Below are 7,338 nucleotides of genomic sequence, written 5' to 3'. Positions count from 1 at the left end.
AAGCTTAGACAGAGACACAGAGAAACAGAGGGACAGACTCAGAGAGGCCAAGACAGAAAGAGAAAGACACAGTTAAAGACACATAGGAGAGGCAGGGAGATATAGAAAGGCTTAGAGAGCAAGAGACAGTCAGAGACAAAGAAATACCAAGAGATACAGAAAAAAACAAAATTATTTGGGGGATTTCAAGAACTGTTTAGAGAAACTGAGAGCAGAATCTGAACAGGAATACTTATAGCTGTCATTGAGGCAAACTGATACAAAATGGACCTACTCATTGAAAACAAAACTGATCTTTTGGGCTTTATTTCTTCCAGAAAATGTTAAAAGAGCAAGAATGTCCTTATATTGTGTTTTTTCTCTTTTCCCATCCTTACGTCCCCATTATTTGAGTGTTCATTGCTAGTATCAGCAGTGTTTATACTGCCCCATTCATCTAAGGCTTTCGGAAGCAGGACTTATTTTACAGATGGAGACTCTGAAGTTTGAGCACTAGAAAACTCTCTCAAGTCTATGAGGGTCAGTTGGAGTCAGGGAGACTTCACAAATCACACAATGAGTGAGTGAGTGATTGAGCAGGAAAGGGTCAAATTAGTTTAAACATGATCAAGGATAAAGTATCCCATCTGGAGAAAAGAATAATCCAAGTTTCCCCTAGAGTGATAAGCACTGAGTGAATAGCAGTGACTTGGAAGAGAGATCTTGGGCAGGGAACATTTCATCAATTCTAATATTGTACTCTCTCAAGGGCTTAGTATAGTGTTCTGTGTGCCATACATTCTCAAAAATTACAACTGATTGATTGATAATCCTGAAAATCAGTGATCAAATAGTCAGAGACAACCTGAAGGGTCAGCAGAGGACTGACTGGGTTCATCAGGAAAGACAATCAAAACAATGCAGAAATCATACAAAACCACAAGTGATTTGCACAAATGCATTTCCTTTCATGGCCATCTTGAGAAGGACGTAACCTAGCAATCAAAATATCAGGGAGATACAGCCACTTCCATATTAGGATCATCTGAAACAAAATAGGACTTGGTTTGGAGAGACAAAATGGAGGAAAGGATATCAATTAATCAATCAGCGATATTTATTGACCACTTACTATGTGCAGAAGACTCTACTAAGCACTTGGGAGAGTTCAATACAACAGAATTGGTGGACACATTTCCCTGCCCATAAATGAGCTTATTCATTCATTCTATAGTATTTATTGAGTGCTTACTATGTGCACAGCACTGTACTAAGCACTTGGAATGTACAATTCGGCAACAGATAGAGACAATCCCTGCCCAGTGACGGGCTCACAGTCTAATCGGGGGGAGACTGATGGACAAAAACAAGACAACATAATCACGATAAATAGAATCAAAGGGATGTACACCTCATTAACAAATGAATAGAGTAATAAAAATATTTACAAATGAACACAGTGCTGAGGGGAGGGGAAGGGAGAGGAAGAGGAGCAGAGGGAAAGGGGGCTTAGCTGAGGGGAGGTGAAGTGGGGGGAAAGGGGAGGGAGCAGAGGGTGGAGGGGAAGCAGAGAGGGAGCAGAGGGAAAAGGGGAAGCTCAGCCTGGGAAGACCTCTTGGAGGAGGTGAGCTCTCAGTAGGGCTTTGAAGAAGGGAAGAGAGTTAGTTTGGTGGAGGTGAGGACGGAGGGCATTCCAGGACAGCGGTAGGACGTGGGCCAGAGGTTGATGGCGAGACAGATGTGAACGGGGGATGGTGAGGAGGTGAGCCGCAGAGAAGCGGAGAGTGCGGGGTGGGCAGTAGAAAGAGAGAAGGGAGGTGAAGTAGGAGGGGGAAAGGTGATGGAGAGCCTTGAAGCCCAGAGTGAGGAGTTTTTGTTTCGTGCGGAGGTTGATAGGCAACCACTGTGGTTTTTAAGGAGGGTTGTGACAGGCCCAGAGCCTTTCTGCAGGAAGATGATCTGGGCAGCGGAATGAAGAATAGACTGGAGTGGGGAGAAACAGGGGGAAGGGAGATCAGAGAATCAGAGAGAAGGCTGACACAATAATCCAGCCAGGATATTATGAGAGCTTGTACCAGTAAGATAGCCATTTGGATGGAGAGGAAAGGGCGGATCTTGGCGATATTGTAAAGGTGAGACCGACAGGTGTTGGTGATGGATTAGATGTGTGGGGTGAATGAGAGAGCTTAGAGGGATATGATATTAGTCTCCAAATGCCAAAGAGTATGAACAGCGCCATTATGAAATTGTTAATAAGCAAATTCCACAATACACAAACTAGTTATCATCAGCAGGCACACTGCTCTAAGTGAGCCCTTCACAATTTTTAGGGTTCGGCCCATCCCCTGGAAGGATTCTGGTGGCATCAATCAATCAATCAGTTGTACTTATTGAGTACTTACTGTGTGCAAAACACAATACTAACCTCTTGGGAGCATATGAAACAACAAAACAATTGACACATTCTCTGTCCACAGTGAGCTTACAGTCTAGAGGAAAGCAAGATTCCCCTTTTGGCTTTAGTGTTGGGACAGGACCTGACCAGGACATGGTGGTAGCAAAAGTTGGAGTAGAGAATATGCTCCACCACATCCTTTATTCATCCCTCCCTCAGCCCCACAGCACTTCTGTTCATAACCATAATTTACTTCTATATGAATATTAATGTCTGACTCTCCTTCTAGACTGCAAGCTCATTGTGGGCTTGGAATGTGCCTATCAACTCTGTTGTACTGTGCTCTTCCAGGTGCTTAGTACAGTGTTCTGCACATAGTAAGTGTGATAAATACCATTGATTGATTGATTGATATACTCTCCTTACCTTTGTCTCTCCAAACCATGTCCTACTTTGTTTCAGCTGATCTTAATGTGGAAGCGGCTTTATTACCCTGATATTTTGATTGCCAGCCTCTATACCTTTTCTAACTTGATGTCCTTCCTAAAGATGGCAGAGAGACAAATCACATTTGTGCAGATCACTTGTGGTTTTGCATCATTTCTGTATTGTTTTAATACCCTTGCTGATGACGCCTACTCTGTTGACCCTTTGGATCGTCTTTGCCTCCTGAACCATCCTGCATTGCTAGTGTCATGAAACGGGGGTCTGTGGGATGGCTGGTCCTGTTCAACAAATTCAATGCTGCCCAGATTGAGGAGGCAACAAATATCCTGGAAGCCAGGGTCAGATGGGCTTTCAATCCATCAGAAAAGTCTTCCAACCCAAGAGGCTTTGTAGGACATCGAAAGTCTCTGAGATGACCTTTGAGGACTGACAGTATGCTGATGACTGCTCTCTGGAGTCACACACTCAAAAAGATAATTATAGATCGCTTTCCAGCTTCAGTGCAAAATTATGGGTTGAAAATAAGCCTGAAGAAAATTGAGGTTATAAATCAGCCTGCACGAGGGAAGCCATATATACAATCAGATTTTCATCAACAACACAGCATTTAATACGTCAAGTGATCTTGCAAAGACAGTTTTCTATTCAATCCCACAGAGAAAAACAAAGATGTGGAAATACAACTCAAGAAAACCAATGCAACCTCTGGGTGTTTGTGATAATACATCAGCAAGCTTTCTACCATATGTGAGGTCGTTTAATTTAGGTTGACATCCAGCCTTCCATAAAGCTCTAAAGCCAAGACTTGCTATGGAAGGACTATCCAGTTTGTTGAGTAATTTCATCAATAGTGAGCCATAATCATACTCATATTCATCAAAAGTCAAGGGCATTAACAGTGAGAAAATAGAACAAAAATCCATTGCCTAACATTGGGAAGCAATGTTGCCTAGTGGAAAGAGGACCTGTGTTCCAATCCCAACTCTGTTGGTTGCTGTGTGACCTTGGGTAAATCACTTAACTCCCCTGTGTCTCAGTTTCCTGTAAAATGGGGATTTAAAACCTGTTCTCCCCCTGTGAGCCCCATGAGGGACTGGGATTGTGTCTGACTTAGATTAATTTATTTCCACCACACAGCTTAGCAGAGTGGCTGGTATACAGTAAACACTGAACAACTGCCACAGTTACTATTATTAACAATTATTGAGCCAGTGCTCATAATTACACAGATAGGGTGTATAAAGAGAAGAAATGATGGCATGACACCCTGGCAATTGCGGTGTCTTGTCATGCCGTCGAGTCGTCTTCGATCCATAGAGACACCATAGACACAGCTCTCCCAGAATGCCCTACCTCCATCTATAATCATTCTAGTAGTGTATCCATAGAGTTTTCTTGGTAAAAATACGGGAGTGGTTTAGCACTGCCTCCTTCCGCACAGTAAATTTGAGTCTTCATCCTTGATTCTCTCTCATGCCACTGTTGCCCAGCACAGGTGAGTTTTAACTTGTAGGAGATTGCCTTCCACTCGCTAGCCACTGCCCAAGCTAGGAATGGAATGGATATGCCTCTTCCTGACTCTCCCTCCTGTAGTCAAGACTGGTAGAGTACTGGAAACTCTCCAGGTGTGACCCTGAGAGGGGAACTGCAGTGTAGTGAGCTAAATTCTGTATTCAATCATTCAATCACATTTACTGAGCCTGTACTGTGTGCAGAGCACTGCACCAAGTGCTTGGTTTGCAAATATGGGGAGGCCAGAAGAAGCATTTTAAAGGGAAAGACTTTCAAATACTATTCTGTAGTTACAGACTGTTGGAAATACAGCTGCAACAGGCAAACCAGTCTGGCTCAGGAGAGAGGTTGCTCTCTTGAAATAAAGATTGGCGGCACAAGCAAGTTCAACCTCACAACAAAGGACAATTTTCCGTGCTCTATAGTGAGTGACGGAGTGTTGGTTGGTGCACATCCTTCTGGACTTATTTGTCCACTGGATGGGATCTCATGGTCGGTGAGGTCATCTTCAAAAATGAAGGACAACTAGGCATATAGTAAATATATAGAATTGGTTATATAGAAAGCTGTGGAGGTCGCAAATACCTCTAGTCACAAGAAGGCCTTAGATATATTTATGGGCAATAAATTCAAAATGGAAAATGTAAGGATTGTGAGATGGACCATTCCTAGCAGTGACAATGGATGTAAGAGGAGTAGCCCATTCCTCTAAGCAATCTTTGGTACCACTTTGGATACGGATTTTTGGTGGGAGAAAATACTGGTTAAAATTTGAGGGATGTCTGAGCAGAATAAAACTTGGAAATACTCTTACTGCCAGGCATTTGAGAAGCAATGTGACCTAGTAAGAGCATGGGCCTGGGAATCAGAAGGACCTGGGTTCTAATCCCAGTTCTGCCACTCATCTGCTGTGTGACTTTGACCATCTCTGTGCCTTAGTTACATCATCGGTAAATTGGGGTTTAATAATAATAATAATGTTGGTATTTGTTAAGCGCTTACTATGTGCAGAGCACTGTTCTAAGCGCTGGAGTATACAGGATAATCAGGTTGTTCCACATGAGACTCACAGTCTTAATCCCCATTTTGCAGATGAGGTAACTGAGGCACAGAGAAGTTAAGTGACTTGCCCACAGTCACACAGCTGCCAAGTGGCAGAGCTGGGATAGTTTCAGATCGTGTGCCCCACATGGAACAGGGACTGTGTCCAACCGGGTTTTCTTGTATCCATCCCAGTGCTCAGTACAGTAACTTGCATATAGTAAATGCTTAACAAATACCACTATTATTATTATCGTTATCATTATTAGGTGACCAAACGTATTATGTTCACCATAAAATACCTTGGGCCTGGTCTAACCTAAGCATTTTTCTGACCTATTGCCACAGAAAACTTCTCATTGACTGAGATCAGTGCTGCCTGCTAACATCAGGACACCTCAGATTTTTTTTATTGCAGTGATTAGTGAAACCCTTGATCATTTACTAAAACAGAATAATTTAATACTATGAAGCATTAAAGCATTCAAGTTCGCAAGTGCCTGTAATGTTTCAATTAACATCATGGGTGGAATGGAATGATTTATTTCTAATGATAAGCAAAAATAAGTGAGTCTAATGCTTTAATGAAAATGATTTAATGAATTAATATATTCCTTTGGTGAAATATTAATAAAATTACAGGAAATTTTATCCATGCCTAGAAATCAATGTCAAAGTGTAATATTTGCGGCTTGTTCCTTGCCACCTTATACAGGAGGTTTTAACTGAGGTGATTATTTGGGTGCTTTGCAGTTTGAAAACTAAATGATGATCCCTTATCAGGGCTATTCTGCCACCCTGGTGACTGGGATTCTCAAATCAGGGGCTCTGGATGTGGGGTCCCCTGGGTTGGCCGCCTCAGGACACAGTAGAAAGACCAACACCCCTTTCTAGAATACATTTTAAAAAAGGAAATTTCCAAGGCTCAAGGGTCTGTGTGCCTCCTTTGTTGAGAGGAGGCATACATAAACTGGGGAAAAAGATCCTAAACAAAGGCAACTTGAGCCATTTAGTCTAAAGCATGAAATTATCTTGATGGAGAACAGCTCTCATAAGAAAACTGCTTATTATAGAAGCAGTGAGGCCTAGCAGAATAAGCATGGGCTTGGGAGTCGAAGGTTCTGAGTTCTAATTCCACTTCTGCCACTTGTCTGCTTTTTGACCTTGGGGAAGGTACTTAACTTCTCTGCACTTCGGGTTTCTCATCTGTTAAATGGAGATTAATTTCTATTTATTCCTACCTAGACTGTGATCCCCATGAGACAGGGACAGTGTTTGTCCTGATTTTCTTTTATCTACCCCAGTGTTTAGAACAGTGCTTGGCACAGAGTAAGTGCTTAACAAATACCATAATTATTTTTCAGTGACCATAAACTGCACTGTAGATCTGTGGGGCCTGGAACCATGTCTTCTGTATGCTCTGTCCCCAATTCTTAGTACAGTGCTCTATATACAGAAAGCACATTTAAAAAAATACTATTACTGTTGCTTTTCCAACTACTTTGTACAGTGCTCTGGACACAGAAGGTGCTCAGTAAATATAAATGATTGATTGGTTGGGGTAATTGCACACTTTGGAAAGAGAGGGTATAAAGTAGAGGCTCTCACCCCTGGAATCTACCCAACCTGTCCTTTGGGAACCCCCAACTAAACTGCAGCTCAGGTTATGAGGTTCTCCATGGGCATGGCTCAGGTGTGGGCAAATGTCAGCAGTAAGGACTAACTAAATCATAGCCAGGATGAAACACTTGTCCTCTCCCACTGAACAAAAACAAGAAGAAATGAAGTGGAGTGCCAAGTCATATCTTCTGAGCCAAACTTTAAACAAACAATGGGCTCAATTTAGGATGCACCAACACCTCACCTTATTTACTCTAAATCTCCACAGATGCAGAATGGGCTGGGTCTGGGAGGTAGCTCACCTTCTTTGCAGTTACGGATTGGGTAATAATTATTTTTGTTAA

The 7,338-nt window shown here is 42.3% G+C and overlaps 1 non-coding gene across 1 annotated transcript; it reads right to left on the bottom strand.

Moving 5' to 3' along the window:
* Positions 1–4,326: 4,326 nt before the first annotated feature.
* LOC114814112 lies at positions 4,327–4,464 on the bottom strand. The gene has a single exon (XR_003761850.1). It is a non-coding gene; the product is annotated as a small nucleolar RNA SNORA7 (small nucleolar RNA).
* Between the last annotated feature and the right edge of the window lie 2,874 nt (positions 4,465–7,338).

Source organism: Ornithorhynchus anatinus, chromosome 8 (genome assembly GCF_004115215.2).
Source record: "Ornithorhynchus anatinus isolate Pmale09 chromosome 8, mOrnAna1.pri.v4, whole genome shotgun sequence".
NCBI classification, from domain to species: Eukaryota; Metazoa; Chordata; class Mammalia; order Monotremata; family Ornithorhynchidae; genus Ornithorhynchus; species Ornithorhynchus anatinus.
This window is presented reverse-complemented; position numbering and strand designations above follow the sequence as displayed.